The sequence below is a fragment of the Amborella trichopoda genome, chromosome 11 (genome assembly GCF_054954075.1).
Source record: "Amborella trichopoda isolate Santa Cruz 75 chromosome 11, AtrichopodaSantaCruz75HAP2 v2.0, whole genome shotgun sequence".
Classification (NCBI taxonomy): Eukaryota; Viridiplantae; Streptophyta; class Magnoliopsida; order Amborellales; family Amborellaceae; genus Amborella; species Amborella trichopoda.
The window spans coordinates 22651968-22674385 of record NC_142346.1 but is presented as its reverse complement, the minus strand read 5'-3'; positions in this window follow the sequence as shown (position 1 = coordinate 22674385).

Genomic DNA, 22418 nt, shown 5'->3' with positions numbered 1-22418 from the left:
TCTTCTTAAAAAAAAAAAAAAATCTCCTGGGCTGAAAATCCGAAAGGAACCCCAAGCGTTGGAAAAAAGGCTAGTGAGCTGAACGCCGAAAAGGGACTCGAAGCCAGAAAAAACAAAAAAAAAATCTGCTGAGCTAAAAATCCGAAAGGAACCTCAAGCGTTGGAAAAACGGCTACTGGGTTGAACACCGGAAAGGGACCCCGGGGTAATAAAGAAAAGAAGTTCTCTCCTTCCTTCTACTCTCCAAAGTCTCTTCTCTGTAAACATCATCTCTTCCTCCCCCTGAGTCAAAGTTGTGTTAAAAGAAAATCAATAAGCATTAGCCCGATGGAACATTGTTAAGGACCTAGATCATTTGAAACTTCGAAAGGTGAGTGGTGGAGGAACGAAATCGAAAATCTAAAGAGATTCTGAACACCCAAGGACAGTATCCTGTATTTTCAAGACTTTGTTTCACTCGAAACTCTAGAGAACTCTCCTTGAATTACAACACAAGAACTGAGGTCGGAAGATAAAGAAGTACTTGATGATTCCTCGTCCTGAAGATTCAAGCAAGGACCCGATACACTCACATAGGGTCCACCAAAAGGGTCACAAGAGGTAAAAATGCAAGAGTTACATTAAAAGAAAACCACCCCCCATCACGGAAAAAAAAAAACAAAAACAAAAAAAATAAAAATAAATATATATATATATATATATATATATATATATATAATAACTCCAAGGTCGTAGGAGTATAACTACCAACTACACGGTCCATCACTGCATGACGTTGAACTACATAGAGGGCTCTATGATTACAGGAGTTTAAACTATTAACCAACCTTTTTTTTTGAAATATCTTCCCCTTTTCAAAATTTTCACTATATGTCTTGTGTTTTAAAAAACTTTAATTTCTTTGTTAAAATCGTAACCTATCCTTGCTCCGGGTTCCATTTCAGATCTCCCCCTATCATCAAATGTTTTAAAACGTCTTTTAAAATGGAGCTTGGACACCCGTACATAATGAGTACCGCATTTGCCACGATTGCCATGGTGCTGCTCGTCTCTCACTTAGGATTCAGCCAGACAAGTCTCTTCCTATTAAGAGCCTTTCCTATAGATTACAAAATCCCTGAGGTTAAGTGGCATGGCCAGAAAATCCAAGTCAAGTTTCAAGCTTGTGTAATTCATCGACATCTCACACCGAAAACCCTAGGAGGAAAAATGTCCTATGTGGGTAACCTCGATGAGTGCAATGACTTGGAGGGATAGTTAGTGTGCCCTCTGACCACGTGACCTTAGGAAGAAATCTTTGACATTCACATTCCCCTCAAAGAATAAGGAACGTTAGAGTGTCTACTTCTTTGCCACTCACCTATCCCTCGAAGGACAAGGAGTGTCAAAGAGGGGCAACTGTAGACACCCCATTTTAAATCTGGAAAATTATGTGGTTTCCTGAAACCTTAGGATCACACTTAACCTAGTAAACCCATTTTTTTGGATCAGTATGTGTAGGTTATGTGAGTATATCCTCCCCAGCAGACTTTGACCCTCATAAACCCTTTTTTCGTGGTCATTTGGAAAGAAATGAGAGAGAGACCAAATCATAAGGGAGAGCAGATAGAGATAAAAAATCTGAAAGGCTAGAACCCTAGGAAAGAGAACATATAGAGATAAGAGAGAAAAAAAAACCAGAGAGAGTGTTACACGAGAGAAGAGAAAACCCTAAAAACTGCTTCAGGAACCCGAGCCTCTTGAGAGAAAGCCTAAGTTTGAGAATACCTAGACGTATGGAAAAACCATCCTAGATCTACCCTTAGGGAACAACCACCCTTCTTCAAATAGAGACTTCCTGGTGAACATCCGACATAAAGAGACAAAAGAGGACCGGTTCTGATACGGGTGAGCCCCTTAATGCTCGAGAGTCCCGGGCCATCCAGCCTGGTTCGGTATCATTTCTTTCGTTTTTTTATTCTTATTTTATTATTTTAAATTCATTTTGATCTTCTTATTTACTTTAAATTGTATTTTCGTGTCTTGGATCGTGCTGGCTCTGCCACAAATCTGATAGTAGATCTGCTCGTTTTCTGGTAGATCTGGCCTCAGATGTGAATTCCATTTGTCCCTACCACTCTTTTATTGCATTTTTATTAATTTTAAGGTGTTAAAATTGAGAGATCTTCATCAGAAGATCTGTCAGATTTTCATCGTAAACAATAATCATCATCTGAAGCGTCGCGAGCGAAAACACAGGGCGATAGAGAACACAACCAGCATTGGCCCTTTGTCAGACACAGGCAGTGTTAGTCCTTTGCGATACAGTGGTGTTAGCATTTGGGAAACGCAGCCGGAGCTGAGCCTAGAAACACAGTCGATGTTAATCTTTTGAAGACACAACCAACGCTAGTCTCATGCAGTACTAGTCAGTGCCTTAGTCACTCATGGCTAGCAACATGATGCATCCGACATTAGTCACGCGCAGTGGTTGCTGTTCGCTTGATCCTTCATGAATGACAGCAAGTTGTACCCGATTGTGGTCTTGCTAGGCGATGGTTGCTCGTTGCGCACGGCGCTGAGTCATGCGCAGTGATGGTCTAAGTCAAGCGCCGTGATAATCACACACAGCGATAACTCGGGTCGGCAAAGGGTGGTGTCCAATGATAAGGCCGGATTCATGAAGTCTGTTAGAACCCAAGTCCTTCAGCACAATAGTGAACTCCATGTTATTTTCTGGAAGGGTGCTCACTGTGAAGACGGGATTCTCTCCATCATAGGTCAGTTCCTTGTCAAAAGGGCCCGCTTTGTCTGTCTGAATTAGCTCGATCTAAAACCCTTCTACCCGCCTGATGAAAGAACGGATTTTTGGCGTGTAACCGTCCTCTTTTCCTCAGATGCAAGAGCAATGCTGGGGCTCAACTTCTTTCTTTTCCTCAGATGCAAGAGCGATGCTAGGGGTCAATCATCTTCTTTTCCTCAGATGCAAGAGCAACATTCTGATGCAGTTACTCTCTTTCTTCTGATGCAAGAGTAATACTGCATGATAGATTTGTAACTTCCCTAATAATGGGCTTTTTGGCTTGTAACTCCTTCTAAAATGCAGTAAAAAGAGTTAACTTTGTTTGAATTGTCTTGCTTATCTTCTTTTACCACCTTTTTTAACTCATCTTGTTGAAATTAAGTCTTTTTGAGAATGTATCATGGATAGTATTTCTTTAGATACCACCCATTGATAAAGGGCATCGCCTCCTCTCCATCAAGATGTACCAGTATTAAAGCTCCATTTGGCGAGACCTTCTTGACTATAAAGGGACCTTCCCACTTAGGTTCAAACTTCCTTTTTCACTGCCCATGCATAACAATCGGCCTCTTGACGGCTAGAACCAGATCCCCACGGGCGAAGGAGCGGACTTTGACTGACCTGTCAGAGGCCCACTTCATTCTCCCATGGTTGAGTTTGAGGTTCTGCTGAGCTTCTAACCTCTTTTCATTGAGTGCATCCAATTCTTGATACCGGAGTTTGACTCTCTCATCTTCATCCAGTCCTTGACACGTAGTGAGGGGAGTTGAATTTCAAGGAGAAAAACTGCTTCACCCCCATAGACTAGGGAATAAGGAGTGGAATTGGTGGCATTTCACGTGGTAGTACAAGGCTTTAAGAAGCTTCTCATTTCAGTTCTTCTTCGTTTTTTATACCAACTTCCTTAAAACATTGCACATGGTCTTATTGAGAGCCTTAGCCAATCCATTGGCTCGAGGGTGGTACATAGTTGAGTACTTCCACTCGAACCCGAACTGATTAACCAAACGATCAATATGATGACTTCTGAACTAAGGGCCCTTGTCGGATATAATCCGATTAGTCACTGCAAACTGGTATATGATATGATGTTGCATGAAATCAGCCACCGTGGTCCCAAGTACTTGCTGGAGGGAGACCGCTTCAGCCCACTTGGAGAAATAATTTGTTGCAGCTAGAATAAAGACTTGACCCATTGCCGAAGGAAGGTCAATAGGCCCTACAATGTCCATACCCCATTCTGAGAAGGTCCATGATGCCACCGTAGGGTGTAAGGGTTCTGGAGGCTAATGAATAAGGCTCGAGTGCATTTGGCACACGTGGCACTTCTTGGCATAGTTTAAGGAATCAGCAGCCATCAAAGGCCAATAATACCCCAATCTGCGTATTCGTTCATAGAGGTTTGGGCTAAATTTATGCAATCCACAGATGCTCAAGTGTACTTCTTCCAGCACCTTATTTGCTTCTTACGTGTCCACACATCTAAGAAGAATATCATCATAAGACCATCTAAAGAGAGCATCTCCTTCAAGGAGGGTGTACTTGGTAGACATTCGACACACACTATTGTGCACGGCACGATCTTCAGGGAGTCTACCGTGCTTTATAAAATTAATGATGGGCTCTCTCCAATCTTCTACTAGCTCAACTTCTGCACACATTGGTTCGAAGAATTCCGGTTCTTGTTTTTGAACCTTAGCTTCTTGATTCTGTTTCATCTGCTGTTCAGTCTTAATAACTTCTTTCACAGATAGAAGTGCTCTGAATGGATAAGGTGGGCACTTAGGGAACATATTTCTCTCATTATCCGGGTCGACCTCGGTTCTTAGTTCAATGTGTCTCCACTCTGCCACCCAAACAGGTGTGGGCCTTGGTGATAACAATTGAATCGTAGCCCCATGTTTTGCAAGTGCATCGACCTGCGAGTTTAACCTCCGAGGGATGTGACTCAATCATACATCATCAAAATGAGCCATATACGATTTTGCAGTATTGTGATAAGGCTTGAGAGCGTCTTTTCTCAAGTCATAGATCCCCTTAAGCTGTCGAATAACCCACTCAGAGTCGCCATAGATCTTGAGCTGCTCGAAGTCTAGATCAAAGGCTATCTCCAACCCAATTATAAGGGCCTAATATTCCTCATTATGGGAACCGTCTTTAGTGAAAGAGAAAGAAAGAGGCAGTACTCCTCCTTTCAAAGTCATGAACACCACTTTGACGCATCCTTGATCAGATTATAAGGCTCCGTCGGAGTACATCTCCCATGCATATGCACATTTTGTAAAGAATACTTCTTCATCAGGGGGGTCACTTGATAAAGGAGAATCTACCGGTACAGGATGTGCTGTGAGAAAATCAACCAAAGCTTAGCCCTTAATGGCCTTCGAATTCCATCAGCAATAATGCCCACTTAGCTAGACGTCCCGACAAGCATGAGTGTGTCATTAGAAACTTTACAGGATCTGATATAAGTTTTACTTCATGACCAAGCAAGTAGTGGTAGAGCTTTAGTATTGCGAAGATTAGGGCCAAACACATTTACTCTATAGGGGGATAATTCTTCTCGGCCCCTTGCATCCTGCGGTTGAGATAGTATAACACCATCTCTTTCCCTTCATCATTTTTTTATGCCAATAACAACCCAAGTGACTTGTCCAAGGTGGTCACATACATGATTAGGGGTTTTCCAACATCGGTGTAGAGAGAACTAGAGGATAGAGTAAATGTTGCTTGATGTCATCAAGGGCCACCTGACATGCTTCATCCCAGATAAATGGGGTATCCTTTTTCAACAGGTGCATAAAAGGCTTACAGCAACCTGAGAAATTTGAGATCAACCTACGGATATAATCCAGCTGCCCTTGGAGGGATCGCATCTCTCGCATTGTTGTTGGTGATGGAATTTCCTGGATCACCTTGATCTTAACTGGCTCAACTTCCAACCTTCGGTGTCTAACAATGAACCCTAAGAACATTCCTGAACACATGCCAAAAGCGCATTTCAACAGGTTCATTTTGAACTGATGAAGGTGTAACCATTTGAACACCTTTTCAAGGTCTCTCACATGAGAGTCTTTCTCTTCGAATTTCACCACCAAATCATCCACATAACATTCCACCTCTTTGTGCATCATGTCTTTGAAGATGGTCATCATTGCTCTCTGATATGTGGCATCGGCATTCTTCGATCCAAAAGGCATCATTGTGTAGCAAAAGAGCCCTTTTGGAGTCAAGAACGAGGTGGCTTCCTCATCTTTTGGTGCCATCCATATCTGATTCTACCAGAGTATCCATCAATGAAGAAGAAGATCTGGCAATGAGTTGTGAATTCAATGAGCGTCTCTATAAATGGCAACGAGAAGTCATCCTTCCGGTAAGCAGTATTCAGGTCGTGGAAGTCCTAATTTGGCCATTCTTCTTCTTTACTGGGAAAATATTTTCCAACCACTTTGGGTACTTGACTCCGCAAATGAAACTCGCTTGCTTGAGCTTGGTATCTATCTGCATTTAGAGGTCAGGCCTGAACCTTCTTGATTTCTGCTTCATAGGCTTGATGGATGGATCGAAGCCAAGACGGTGGACTACGACTTGAGGATCTAAACCGGGCATCTCATGGTAATGCCAGGAAAAGACGTCTCGGTTTGCTCACAAGAAGGCAGTAAAAATCTATTTCTCTTTTGACAACATATTTGCCGAGATGAAAGTAGGCCTGTGGTCGGCTTCATTTCCTAGATTTATCTCCTCGAGCTCATCAGCTGTGGATTGACCACCTTCTTCCCATGCTTCTAGGGCTTCTAACAACTCTTAATCATTAGCTTCGGAGGACTTCTCGTTAACCTCTAATGAAGATACCCACACTCTTGACATTTTTTCTTCAATCCAGGCTTTGCTACGGAACATGGTTTTTACATCCTCATCTTGCTTGCCAATGAAAGGATCAATCGCGAGCAGAGCCGATGTGTCTGGTTGAGAGAATTCACTCTGAGGTTCCTGAGATGGCTTTGACTCAGTGATTATACAGACAACCAGCACCTCATGAGGACCTCGTCGATGTTCTCCTATATTCACCATGGGTCTAGGTAATGTGGTAGGTTGAGGGTCATGTTTAGGAGGTGGTTGGGTAAATGGGACTGGAGGCATCCTAGGATATTGAAGGATTGGCTGATTATCCAGGGTAATTGAGTGAGGAAGAAGCCCAAGGAGCTTGAGGATGGGTAAATTGCTTGAAGTATTCGAGTGAGGGAGAAATAGTGGACCGAGAAACAATAAGATGCCTGGCTTCTGAGGTAAGGTTGCAGTGTTTTCTCCAATCTTAGGCTCATTTGCCCCATGCTGGGTGATGCTTCTGAGATTTGCACCATGTGACAGACTTTTTGAGAATATAAGCTCTGCCCTCTTGAGTCTTTTGGCCTCTGCTCAAAGTAGGGCTCAGGGGCTATTGACGTTTCTTCGGTTTTGACTTCTTGTGCTTCTTCATGGAGGAAGATAGCTCTAACTTGGATCGAGCCACTAAGGCATCAACAACTGTCTTGCGTAACAGGTCCAAAGTCCTGGCTGACTTAGCCTTCTTGGGGCATCGCCGACATCTTTGGAGTGCATTTAGTATCCTCTTGGGAATGATGCTCTTCTTCAAGAGACTTTTCTTGCCTTCTTGGCAAATCTTCTGTCCTTTGAGTCCTTTTTGTAAATGGACTCAGGCTGTCAAAATATTTTCCTTGAAGCTCGTATTTTTGAGTCCTGGTATCGTGATACCAAGGATTTTTCTCTTTGAGTGTAGGCTGAAGCTGCCTATTGAGGTGAGCGCTGCATCAACCTGCTTATTGGTCCAAGCGTCCTTTGTGGATTTTCACTTGAACTTGGGAAGCAGTGCCGTAAAGACAGCTTTCACCAGCTTCTTTTTATTTGGGGCTCTTTTACCCATGATCTTTCGGTCATGTCCACCCTTATTCTTCCATTTTTGCTCACGATGCCCTTTCAGGTTTTCACCGTGCTCTGGTTTTTATTCTTACAGAACTCTTTTACTCATGGTTTCATGACCATGCCCATCCATCGATTTTACTAATGGCGTTCCCTTGAACAGGTATACACCATGCCTGTTATTATTTTATTCTCTTTTATTTTCGTGAAGGCGTGTTTAAGGTCATGCCTTCGGGACCTGCGCGAAGCCTTTTAGGGTTATGTAGACAGGACAAGCACTATAGTTTAGGGTCATACAGCTGGACCATAATGGAGATAGATGGCTGTTTGTTGAGGCCATGGAGTGAGTATGGTGATGGTTTTAGCTCACTTTGGGGAGATAGCATGAGGCTACCTGTGAAAGATGGATGATATATAAAAGGTGGGTGCAAAATGGTGACTCACTAGCTTACAACGAGTATGGGTGATAGAATGGTTCACCGTTTTGTGAGCACAGGTGAGACTAACTGGGGAATGATGAAGGATGATGTAATGAAGGGATTAACTGGGGAGGTAATGAAGGTGGTGCCCACACACAAATGGGTTGGTTAGGGAAGACATGCGTGAAAATGCATGTAAAAGTGTGTACGTGTATGTGGGGGGGAGTTTAAGGTCATGTCTTCGAGACATGTGCAAAGTAGTTTAATGTCATGCGATCAAGATGTGCACTATGGTTTAAGGTCATACAGCTGGACTGTGGTATGCAGTTTAGAGTCATGCAACTAGAACCGTGCAGTTTAAGGTCGTGTAACTAGACCTTCGCTACAGTTTAAGGTCATATAGTTTGGACCGTGGTGATAAGCCTTTTATCGTCATGCAGCCAGGACATGCACTTTGGATTAAGGTCATATAGTTCAGCTCGTACAATTTAGGGTCGTGCAACTAGATCTCCACTACAGTTTAAGGTCATATAGTTTGGACCATGCAGTTTAGGGTCGTGCACCTAGACCAAAGTTGTGCAGTTTAAGGTCATGCAGCCAAGACTAAGGTGTGGGTCGTAATGTAGGTGATACTGAATGGGGAATAAGTTTGTAGATGGGAATATGACTCCTTGGGGATAAAATGGTCAAGCCAACAAGGGGTTCGATGGGAAGACCGACTTCATTGAGGGTAATGGGAACATGTGTGGGTCCCTCATAGGTGAAAAAAGGTACTCGACTCTTATGTGTGAGGCAGACCCACTGAGGGTTGCAGTGGTAAAAATGATCTTAACTCCACCGGGGATAATGAACTGCAGTATGAGTATGACTCCTACTAGGGATGAGAAGTTATTGCTTGGGTAGAACAACCTAGGTACCACTCTGCTGGGGATAATAGGTCATGGTCAAGGTGCAACTTCACTATAGTAAGACACGCATGGCTTTTAGCATGGGGCATGCGGTAAGGATCATTTCTTGAACACTCAACCGACGTTGAGCCTTTTGAAAACACAGACGGTGCTGATGTCTGCCAAGGTTACTTCTTGAACACTCAATCGGTGCTGGAGTCATTAAAAACACTGCCGGTGCTGAGGACAGCCTATGTTATCTCTTGAACACAGCCAACACTGAGTTGCTGAGAACACAGTCGACACTGGGGTAACCGAAAACACAGCTGACGCTATGTAGTTTTGGCAACATAGCCGTCACTGGATGTGGATTAATGTTCGGTCTGTCGCATGGGATTTCATGGGCGACGGTGAAACTTGCTTGGGGCCTCGGGTCAAAACCTGACCCGGTCTGGCCCATTGACGTTTGGCCTTCTTGGAAGTGATTGGGATTCCCAGTTTGCGAGGGGAATTTGAGTAAAGCATCGGCTATAAAAGGGCGGTGAATCCCATTTTCACTATTTTCACCGAAAGAAACCTTAAGGTAAAAACGTTTAACAGTGAGGGAGAAGTTTCCGACCAGAGCTTCGATAAACACTCAAGGGATTTCGGCCATGTTAGCAAACGTTCGGTGGCAAGTAGGAACTCCAACCGTGGTTTTATGATTTCTGGCGAAGGGAAAAAGAGGCGAAAGTGGCAACAACAGGTTGTCTAGGCATTTTGCTAGTCTGTTGGTAGTTTTCCGAGGGGCGTAAGTGGTTTCCCGATGACTTGGAGGAAAGGTCATAGAGGGTTTCCGCCTTTGAAAGGGGAGTTCCGCTAAAAATCCGAAGGGTGCAGGAGACGAACCGTCGCTGAAGGTGGATGGTTGCAGGAAGGTGAACGGTCGCCGTTGGAAATCGTGGGATCATTGGGGAGGCACAACATCTTAGGCCGAAAATCGAGGAGCCTTGAGAACCAAGGAGATGCGAAAAAGAAAGAGTTACCTGGAGGTGAACAGCCGCGGTGACGAACACGGTCGACGCTGACTTGGGACACGCAACCGACACTGGATTTTTTAAAAGCATAGCCGACGCTGATCCTCAAGAATAAGCAATCGGTGCTGGCAGTTTGAAGCACAACCGGTGCTAGCCTTCAGAAGACACAGCCGGCGTTGGCCTCAGAAGAGTCAGTCGGCTCTAGGAGTTAGCAACACAATCGACACGAGCCTTTGGAGGACACAGTCTGCACTGGCCTCAGACGACACTTATCAGTGCATGATGGGCATCATAACGCGCATGGTGTTGCTCGCATGTGGCAGTGAGTCGCATGTGGGATTTGTTGCGCATGGCAATGAGCCATGTGCAGTGATGTTCACGCACAACACTGACTTGGGTGGGCAAAGGGTGGTGACTAGTGGTAAAGCCTGACTTATGATGCCCGTTGGAAGCCAACTCCTCCGGCACAATAGTGAAGTCCACGTTGTTCTGTGGAAGGGCATTCACTGTGGATAGGGTATGCTCTCCATCATAGGTCAGTTCCTTGCCAGAGAAGTCTTCTTTGTATGTTTGATATACTCGTCAGATGAATTGAAGCTGACTCGAAAATGGTTGGCTTCTTCTTTTAGCCTGTAAACATCCTCTTTGATGACACTCGTCAAATGAATTGAAGCTGACTCTCCAAGTGGTTTTGTTTCTTCTTTGTGAGGTGAGCATTTCTTTGGTGGATTTGCTTCTTCTTCGTGAGGAGAGCATTTCTTTTAGCCTGTAACCATCTTCTTATCCTCAGATGCAAGAGCAACACTGTGGGTTTTGGTTTGTTACTGTCCTCTTATCCTTAGATGCAAGAGCAACACTGTGGGTTTTGGTTTGTAACTGTCATCTTATCCTTAGATGCAAGAGTCTTGTAACTTCCCTAATAAAGGGCTTGTGATTGTAACTTGTAACTCATTTTTAATGCAAACAAAAGAGTTAAAATTTGTTTGGACTGTCTTGCTTGCTTTTTCTTTATCATCCTCCAAACTTTTTTTTTTTACTTATGCGCATTGAGTATCTTTCTCTTGGGTTCAAATTTCCCTTTACGTCGACCATGCATAACAATCGGCCTCTTGATGGCCAAAACTAGATCCCCACGGGCGAATGAGCGGACCTTGACTGACTTGTCAAAATCCCTCTTCATTCTCCCCTGGTTGAATTCGAGGTTCCGCTGAGCCTTTAACCTCTTTTTGTCTAGTGCATCCAATTCTTGATACCGGAGTTTGACTCTCTCATCTTTGGTTAGCCATTGATGTATAGCGACACGCAATGAAGGGATTTGGATTTCAAGGGGTAAAACTGCTTCACCCCCATAGACTAGGGAATAAGGTGTGGAATCGGTGGCATTTCTTGTGGTAGTGCGATAGGCCCACAAGGCTTTAGGAAGCTTCTTGTGCCAATTCCTCTCTGTCTGTTGTACGGTTTTCATAAAATGTTGCGTAGGGTTTTATTGCCTCAGCTAATTCGTTGGCTCGAGGGTGATACATAGTGGAGTGCCTCCATTCAAAGCCGAACTGATTAACCAAGCGATCAATATGATGACTCTTAAACTGCGGACCGTTGTCAGATATAATCCGGTCAGGCACTTCGAACCGATAGGTGAAATTATGGTGCACAAAGCTAGCCACTGTTGTTCCAAGAACTTGCTTAAGGGGGACTGCTTCAGCCCACTTAGAGAAATAATCTGTTGCAACTAGAATAAAGACATGCCATTGCCGAAGGCGGGTCAATAGGCCCTACAATGTCCAAACCCCAATGTGAGAAGGGCCATGATACCACTGTAGGATGTAAGGGCTCTGGAGGCTGGTGAACAAGGCTTGAATGGATTAGGCACACCTGACACTTTTTAGCATAGTTTAAGGAATCAGCAACCATCGAGGCTAATAGAACCCCAAACTGTGTATGCGTCCATAGAGCTTGGGACCAGACTGATGCAATCCATAGATTCCTAAGTGTACTTCTTCCAGGACCTTACTTGCTTCTTGTGCGTCCACACATTTAAAAAGAATGCCGTCAAATGACCGTATGAAGAGATCCTCTCCTTCAAGGAGAGTATACTTGGTAGACATTCGACCCACGCTACTACGCTTGGCATGATCCTCTAGAAGTCTACCATGTCTTAGAAAATTAGTAAGGGGCTCTCTCCAATCTTATATGTGCTCAATTTCTACGCATATTGGTTCAAAAAACTCTAGTTCCTGGTTTTGAACCATAGCTCCTTGACTTTGTGCCATTTCTTCTTCATTCTTGATTACTTCTTTAGCTGATGAAGTGCCCCGAACGGATAAGGAGGGCACTCGGGGAAGATATTTCTCTCATCATCCATGTCTACCTCGGTTCTTAATTCAATATGTCTCCATTCTACCACCCAAACAAGCGTGGGCCCTTATGAGGATAATTGAATTGTAGCCTCGAGTTTTGCAAGTGCGTCAGCTTGCGAGTTTAGCCTTCTAGGGATGTGACACAAGGATACATCCTCAAGCTGGACCATATACGGTTTTGCAATATCATGATAAGGCTTGAGAGTGTCTTTTCTAACGTCATAGATCCCTTTGAGCTACCAGATAACCAACTCAGAGTCGCCGTAGATCTTGAGCTGCTCCAAGTTTAGGTTGAAGGCTATCTCCAACCCAATTAAGGGTCTAATATTCTTCCTCGTTATGAGAATCGACCTCGACGAGAGATAGAGAAACTGGCAATACTCCTCCTTTCAGGGTTAGATTTACTACTCCAACTCCTCCACGGTCTGATTGGAAGGCTCTGTCAAAGTACATTTCCCACGCATGATTGTTGCAAGGTAATTTTCATCAACATGAGGCCCCCGCTCAATAAATCCTAACAAATAGTGGAAATTTCGACAGTCTCATAATAACCTTGAAATCAGCCAAGATCTTCGAAAATCCTCTCAAAAGACTCTTGTCAAGTTTTGTCATAGTCTGACATGTCTAAGGTAGTGTAGACTGAGAAACAGTTCCAGCAGAATCGACCTCTAACACCCTGAAATGGCCCCATAACTAGAGCTACATTTTCGGTGTCTCAAATCGTTATAATACCACCACCATTGGATCCGGAAAGGTCGAAAACCCCAAGGGCTCAAATTTCAACCCAAACAGACACTTCAGAAAGACGTTATAGGTAAAAGAGTGAAATAGGAGGGGTAGCACACTATTCCCGTGCGGCCACCCTCCAACTCCACGCCATGAAAAGGACAGTCATATCCAGTGACTTTCATTATTCATATCTCAATCGTCCCAAGTTGGACTGCGCTCAAATTTGGTGAGCAAGTTCGTCTAGTCAAGACGAGAGATTCGATATGTGGCATGCTCTGTGACGACACTCGAGCGCGAAGAAAGGGTAGAGAGAAGTTGCTGATCCGTGAAGAAAGTGTAGGAAATTCAGCAGCGTTGTGCCTTTCTCGAGAGGCCAGATCTTGTCGCTCGTGATACTGATTGTCGCGAGACTAATTCCATCTTGTGCGTAAGGTCTCGGGCTATCACTGACCCGAACCCCGTACGTGATGAGCGGCCGACAAAGAGACTGCAAATTCCTTCGTCGAAATTCCATATTCTGGCTAAAATTCTAAAGTTGCAAAATCCTCGTTCGTTCACGGAATAGAGCTGCCTTTGTTGCACCACGATCGTAACAGCATGCTCAGTGTAATTTAGCGAAGAAATCACCGAAAAAAGTCAAGGAACGAGTACACTATCTATCCGAAGTTTCAAGATCCATTCAAATTTCAAGTCACATGATTGTGCACTAAAAACACAATCCATGGCTCGAAGTTGGTGTCGAATTGATCGCCATGCTAGCCCCACAAGAAAACAATCATCTTACGACCAACCGAGCATCAGAACGACCCCAGATCAGCCATGTAAGATCACGCAAGTTTTAGGGCAATACAGTGACTCTTATGAAATTCCACGAAGTGTTAAAAAGGGGCAAATCTGTCATTTTGTACCCTATTTTCTAATTACTTTTAATTCAATTTAAGCTTAATTTCCAGCAATTAGGGTTATTTTGATCATATACTCATGTTTGATGCAAATTCTTTATATACGTACCAGCATTGTACGCACTAGAGGACTCAGCCTTTTGCAAAAGAGAGAATTTTTAGTTAATACAAGTTTCTCTTTCTTCTCATTGTTGGGTCACGTCTGAGAGAGAGAGAGAGTGAGGTGAAAGAAATTTTTGACCGGTACCCCTAGGTTCGAGGTAAATATTTTCTCTCTTCTGTTCTTTTTCTTCTTCTCTCTCCCTTCTTTCCTCTCTTTCCCCTCCTTCGCTGTCTGAGTTCCTTGCAGGGATCATGCACGACAGTGGCAGTGTCGTGCATGCCTTCCCTGAGGTTACACAGGTCGTGCATGGTGATGACAGTGCCATGCACGAGCCTCCTTCTCCTTCTTTTCTTCAATCTCTTTCGTTCAGTGGGCCTATAGACGGTGTTGCCCATCGTCGTCTACAAATGTAGCTTGGATGTATTAGTGAAGAACTCAGACGACGAAACCCATTGCCACTCGTAGGGGTCCTTCCTTATTGCATGTCTATAGAAGACGACGATACCCATCACTGCCTGCTATAGGCCTCGACAACGTTTACCGCCATCCGCATGCTTCCTTGACATGATCGACGTTCATCGCTGTCCTTCCTGCATCCCACGCCTATAGTCGTGCACCTCGTGAGGATTACTGCAATGCGCTTCATGAATGACCATCACCGCGTGCTTCATCAAAGACTCTCACTGCCGGCGCGGGGGCATGTTATCTTCTTATGTTGCCAATCGGTGATACCTAACGCCGTCTATAGTTCATTTCTCACTCTCTAGCCATGAACAGTAGCGTCGAATGCTGCCCAAGGGCTACGACGCTGCTACTCCACGATCGTGAGTGAGTCCTCATCTCTTTGTCGTCTCTTGTCTTCCTTTCACTCTCTTTTCTCTTTTCACTTGATTGGGGGTAGACTTAGCCTAGCACCGCCATATCGATCTTGGTTTCGAGTAGTATTGTCGCCGTATTAGTCTTGAGGACCATGCCCGTCTTAATACCACTTCGAGTCAATAACTTCCCAGTTGTCATGCCAGTCTCGCCTCTTCATTAAGTTTTCTTCTCTTTTCTATCTTTATTTAAACCGTACGCTTCATAACCCTCTCGCATAAACGTATGTTCCCCTAAGACAAGAGTGGGTCTCTTTGACCCACCTGTCATACAAATTAACCATAAAAGTGTTGTACAGAAAACAAGAGGATCGCAGGTCAAGGGAGGCTATTTCGAACCAGCTAAAGCAACTGGGGGGGACTTTCTTCACGATTTAAGAGGGCGCCCATGCGAGCCAACCCGAGTAAGTCCCGAATCGACCTTCAATTCCTCTCTCATCGGTTGGTATACCTGCTCTTGTTCTCAAGCAAGGTTCTGAGGGAGCGTTCTCAAATCTCGGGTTCGCCAGAAACCCGATAGACATGCTGCCAGATCATCCAGATCTGAAAGGCGAGATCGTGGCACTTAACCAGCTTGGCGACTCCACTGAGGACTTACTACCCCTTAGTCGGCTCGCTCTTGTTTGACCGGTATCCTCTTCTACTTTCTGCATTAATTTCTATGGCACCTGGGTTGTTCAACCCATTCATCCGAGTCGGGGACTTCCTTATCCCCGCACTCAAGACCGTCTCAGGGAAGCGAACTACTCAAGCTTCCTTCCCTACTCTCCTTCTGAGTCAGGATTAGTGCGAGAGGGGACTTAAAAGTCCTTGCCTCGCCGCTGCCTCGCCCTGGTGGACCCTCCACCAAGCCTCTTGCATCGGTGGCACATCTATCACCACACATAGCACACACTCTGCTATCAGCAAGTCTCTTGCTGGTCATATTTCTGAGGCATGTCGGAAGGCTTCCCCCATCACTCCCATGAAAGGAAAGCGAGTTGCAGTCGCTCCTGAGTTTTGCTGAAAGGCAACCCCTTATGCTCCTTCACCACCCCAAACATCCACACCAAGAGCGTTGGCACATAGGGGCGGAGGTCCTGATATCTCACCCCTGGCACACATCCAAGAGCTCATGGTCCATCAACTCGAGTTGCACCTCAAGACAACCCTCACGTTTCTTTGAGCTCATATCCAAGGCTAGTCCTTCTCGGGCCGAACCCTACATGTGCCATGCATTTGCTTTCCACAGCATGGGCAGTGCTAGCTCTATGCCACCTCGAGCATATGAGGGTGACCACTCTATCCTCACTCCCAACACACACAGCTTCACTCTGTGAGAGATGGGCTTCTGCCTCACCCCTCAGAAACACAAGCTCGTGGCTCCTGACGTCCTCAGGTCAAACCCATTGACCTGGCTTTGGTCGACCCCCAAGTCACCCGGACGGCCAACTCTAAAGGTGCACATGCATCGTCTTGACAGGGTCCTTTTCAACCTCAACTCAGACGGAGTTGTGAACCAGCTCCTTCCTCTATCACTCTCCAAACTCCAGAGCCTGACTGAGTTCAAGAATATTGCTGAGTCATCACTACTCAGAAATCACTGTCCCAAGATCGTCAAGAACAGGTCCTCACAAGATTGGCATACAAGGCTTGAGTCCAGTCGGGGCAGGTCCAACCCCTCCTGACAGACTTGCCACACACCACTCACTGACCACGGCAGTCCACTGACCCGCCAGGCTCTGACCTTCTAGAAGAGATGGTCAGTGTCATGGTGATCAATGACCCCAATGATACTTAGGAGGAGCGAATAAGCAAGTTCGAGGAAATGATGTAAGCCATCCTTGAAAAGATGGAACTCCTAGAGCCCTCCAGGTCCCCTTCTTCGACCGAGGAAAAGTCCTCCATCAGCCTCCCAAGACAGTTCTACCTCCCGCAGGGTCTCTCAAACGGACATAGATGCTATGGTGGCCCATAGCCTCAAGAACAAGGTCCCAAGCATGCAGGAGATGCCACTCTATCAAACGTCATACCCTTCATACATAGACCAAGTACCCTTTCCTCCGAACTATCAAAAGGGGAAGGTCCCCCTGCTCAACCGTACATCGTCTCTGCACCAGCATACTGCTCACTTCCAGGTGGCCTATCGAGAGATGACAACTAACGGACTCCTCCTCCTCAGCCAGTTCATCGAAACTCTTGAAGGGCCAGCATTCCAGTGGTATGCTCGTTGTCTCCCAACTCGATACACACATGGCAAGAGATGGAGTACTTGTTCTACCAACACTTTTATGAAGTCCAAAGGAGTGTGGAGACCATAAAACTCCTCACCCTGATGCAAGACCCTGGTGAGCCTGTCGACAAGTTCATCACCCGCTGGAGAGAGTTGGCAACCTTCCATGCCACTCCCAGGACCGACAAGGAAGTGGTCCAGACCTGCATACAGAACATACTTCCTGAGATCGCTCTTCATGTCGAGGCATCCAATCCACCCTCCATGTCAGAGCTCATCTCTAAGGCAGTTCGTATTAAGGGATTATTCAAGCATCATGGCAACCCTCGTCTACAACCTGTCAGCTCAAACTCTCGCTCCAACAATCGGGGCAGCCAAAAGGCAGTAATTAGTGTGGCTGTCACTGTGGTCGACATCAAAGGTGCGGTTCCTCAAACTCTGGACCTTTCCAAGGCGCAGGTGTCTCCGGTCGGGGGCAAGCAGCAGTCTTACAATAGCATTCCTCCTTCTAAAAATTCTAGGAAAAATGACTCTTGGGCCCAGCACCAGAATAAGGTTTAACCCTTCGACGTAAAATGGATACGTGCACTACTTCGACTGCGGCTAGAACAGAAAATGAAACAGTTGCAAGAGGTCAATACTACGGAGTCGGCTGGGTAGGAGGCAAATGAGAAGTACTACGCCTTTCATAGGAGGGTATTACTACTGTTATAAGCTCAATGACATAAAGCTCAATGGTCGAAGCCCTTATCAACAAGGGTCAGATAAAGCTCGGAGAGTTGAAGAAAGCATTTGGGGCAATTGAGGTCTCTCACATAGTCACAATCCATGAGGACGATGGGGCACCCACTATTCTTCTTGCATTTTTCTCCATAATGCTTGAAAAAGGGATCGTCACTCCAAGCCGGCAAGGCAACCCAAGTTCCTATCTCTAGGAATTGAGAACCTCTGGTACGCGTATCACCACATATGAGGCCAAGATGTCAGCGAATGCACTGGCTTCCACAAGCTCTTGGTGGAGAACATGCATAGGTGCCAGGAAGTTTAGGGCATCCCAGAAGGACACCCTCAAGTCCCTCTCCAGCATGAGCAAGAAGACCTCCTGACGCAAGCCCAAGGAAGCACTGAGGTATACCCTCTATAGGCCCTCTTCAAGGTAATGCTCCAAAAAGGCCTTGTCACTCCCAAGCCTGCCAGGCAGCCGAGGCGTCTTGCCCAGGGTACAGAAAAACTTTGGCACCCATATCAGTAAGTATGGGGCCACGAACTCAACGAATGCTCCGGTTTCGAAGCTATAGTCACAGACAAAGTCCGGCAAGGCCACATCGTTTGTGTGATTCTCCTGGAATGCGTCCGGGATGTCGCTTCCATTTCAAAAGAAGCCACGCTAACAGCCCCTCCTGAGTATACACTCGACCCTTCAAAGCCTTCGGCCTCTCAGCCTTGGAAAGTCAACCATGAGCGGAGGCGGCTCAAATCCTTGAAATGTGAGGCAGTCTAGCAAGCTAGGGCTACTGAACCTGATAAGGTGGTCTAAACATCCCCTCAAGGATCCCAAAGGCGACGGTGGACACGTAGGTCAGCCCATTGAAGGAATAGTCCTCCTCAGCCACCAGTCAAGGAAGAATTCCTCAGGCCCCTTCGTCCACTGTCGACCTTGCAAGACTTTATCTCAGGCACAACTCACCTCGTCCTTTCATCCAATCAGGTGGACATCCCCGAGTCACCAACAGCTCGAGATTCCCTCACTATGGCTGATGACGCTAAAAGCACCCCACGATGGTCAAACCCGAGGCATGATCTAAAATATCCCCGGGGCATGTCCAGTTTCGACGACAATGTAAAACGTTTCCTTGAACGTTCTAACTCTTCTTCTCCTCCCTCCTCTTCTATTTTCTCCACAGGTGCATCTCAGTGGTGCCCAGACTTCGACACTATAAATAGAGAATTCGGACACACCAGCCTCACCTTGCCATAGTGAGAAATGCTGGCCCAGGCGGTTGGATTCTCGATAGCCACCGACCTCCTGTCAACCGAAGCAAAAACTGAGTCATCTTCAAGTTCCCACTCCCACAAGGCCTGCCACATGATCCAGGTGCATGAAGCATCACCTAGTTTGGGGCAAGCACCAAGTGATCTCAGTCACAAGGTCATGGACTGCCCCGTTCGAAGCTGACCCTTCCATTGCCTTAACTAGCTGGAGACCGATACTCTCCCTCACTATGCCCCTCCTAGAAGCCGAGATGTATGGATCATGGGCTTCTACATTTGAGGTCAATGAAAATCCTGGTAGACGAGGAAGTCTAGGAAGCTCTAGAAGAGTGGGAAGAAGGCAGTCAGGTCACGACTGATGAGCTCAAAGAGATCAACCTAGGGGATGAGGTCGACCTAAGGCCAACTTTTATCTCAGTTAATTTGTCCCCAGAGGAGAAAGAAAGTTATATCTCCCTCCTCTAAGAAAATCGGGACGTCTTTTCTTGGCACTATCATGAGATGCCCTGTCTAGACCCTCAGATTGCTGCCCATCAAATGCATGAAGCAAAAATCAAGAAGGTTTAGACCCGACCTCTTGATGCAGATCGATGCTGTGGTGAACAAGCTCAGGCAAGCAGGATTCATACGTGACGTCCAATACGCAAAATGGCTAGCAAATATTGTCCCAATCAAGAAGAAGAATGGCCAAATTAGGGTCTGTATTGACTTCCACGTGTTAAACACTGCTTGCCCCAAGAATGACTTCCCCCTCCCGTTCACCGAGATGCTGATGAACTCCACAACTCAATGCCAAATCTTCTCCTTTATGGATGGGTATTCTGGTTATAATCAAATCAGGATGGCACCAGAAGATGAGGAGGCCACTGTGTTCTTGACCCCAAAAGGCATCTTTTGCTACATTGTGATGCTTTTCAGGTTAAAGAATGCCGATGCCACATACTAGCGGGCCATGACGACCATCTTCAAGGACATGATCCACAAGGAGGTCAAGTGTTATGTGGATGACCTGGTGCAGAAATCTAAAACAAAGGACACCGGCATACAAGGCCTCAAAATTGTATTTGAACGACTGCAGCGTCACAAGCTCAAGATGAACCCCTTGAAATGCGCTTTCGGTTTACGCTCAGGAAAGTTCTTAGGGTTCATCGTGAGGTACCGAGGACTCGAGATCGAGCTGGTCAAAATCAAGGCAGTTCAGGATATGCCACCTCCTGCAACCCTCTATGAACTGCGGTCTCTTCAAGGATAGCTCGCCTACAGTTGAAGGTTCATCTCGAACCTTTCCAAGCGATGCAGGCCCTTTTCACATCTCTTAAAGAAAGACACTCCCTTCACATGAGATGAGGTGTGCCAAGCTACACTCGATGACATTAAGCAATACTTATTGAATCCGCCAGTTCTCTCTACACTAGTGCTGGGAATGCCTCTCATCCTGTACATGATCGCTCTTGAAGAGTCATTCGTGGCATTCCTAGTACAGAACAATGATGAAGGCAAAGAGACAACGCTTTACTTTCTCAGCCATAGAATGCAAGGGGCCCAGAAGAATTACCCTTCCATCAAGAAGATGTGCCTAGCCTTGATCTTTACGGTACAGAAGCTCCGCCATTACTTGCTCGGTCACGAGGTCAAGTTAATCTCCAAGGCGGACTCGGTCAAGTTCCTTATGACCCAGCCATGCTTGTCAAGACGTTTGGCCAAGTGGACATTATTGTTGATGGAGTTTGACATCACGTATGTACCGTAGAAGGCAGTCAAAGGTCAAGCTCTAGCAAACTTTCCCGCAGCTCACCCACTTCCTTCAGAATCTCCCCTGTCGAGCAACCTCCCAGATGAAGAAGTTTTTTGTGCGGTGCAAACGCAGCAGTGGGAAATGTACTTTGATGGAACATTCTAGTCTGATAGAGGGGGTGCTGAAGTTGTATTCTTAACTCCCGATGGAAAAATAATCCCTTTATCCTTCTCACTTGCAGAGGCATTTTCACATAACAAAGCTGAGTATCAAGCCCTCATAATCGGACTGGAAATTGCCTAAGAGCTAGAACTGGAACACCTGAATGGAGACATGTTAACTTAAGAGTCGAAGTTGACGCAGATGACAAGACGGATGTCCTCTCTGAATGCCCACGTTACCCATTCGGGGCACTCCTCGTAGCTAAGGATGTCGTTGAGACAGAGCAAGAAATGTCCCAAGGAAAAGGATCCAAGGTCAAGGAGCAGGAGCCCGAATTCTTCGACCTGATGTCTGCGGAGGTTGAAAAAGTAGAGGACTAGAGGGAGCCTATCATGGACATCATAAAGCTTGGCAGACTACCTCAGGATCAAGCAGAACACAACGGCATACGACAGATTCTCTATGGAGATGTCCTCTTTCGTGGGTCATTTGACGGAATTCTCCTCAGAGGCACCGATACACAAGAGGTAAGCAAGCTACTCGAAGAAGTGCACTTGGGTATCTATGGGCTGCATCAGTCTGCCCTAAGCTTTACGAACGCATACACAGACTCGGCTATTACTAGCCTTCCATGGTGGCTGATGCCCAAAACTATACCAAAAGATTCCAGGTGTGCCAGATCCACTCAAGCCTCATTCATCAACCCTCGGAGCCTCTCCACCCTACAGTGACATCGTGGCCCTTTTCCCAATGGGGTATGGACATGGTAGGACCCATCAATCCCCCTTCTGCCTTGGGCCATGCTTTTTTATGACGGCGACAGACTACTTTGCCAAGTGGGCTGAAGCGATCCCTCTCAAGCAAGTTCGTGCGTCATCACATCATTTACCGATTCAGAGTTCCGGACTAGATAATCTCTAATAATGGACCCCAGTTCAGAAGCCATCATGTTGGTTGAGTGGTCAATCAATTTGGCTTCGAGTGGAAGTGCTCGACTATGTACTACGCTCGAGCTAATGGATTGGCTGAGGTGTTCAACAAAACTCTGTGCGGGGTGCTCCAGAAGTTAGTTTCAAAATCAGTGAAAAATTGGCATGAGGAACTAACTGAAGCTCTATAGGCTAATCGCATCACAACTCGGAATGCTACGTACTCCACTCCTTAGTCCCTGGTCTACAAAGGTGAGGCAGTCTTGACCCCCAAGGTTCAAATACCCTCACTCTATGTCGCTATACATCAGGGACTGACCGAAAATGAGAGGGTCATGCTCCGTTACCAAGAGTTGGATGCTCTTTATAAAAAGATTCTAGAGGCTCAGCAGAACCTCGAG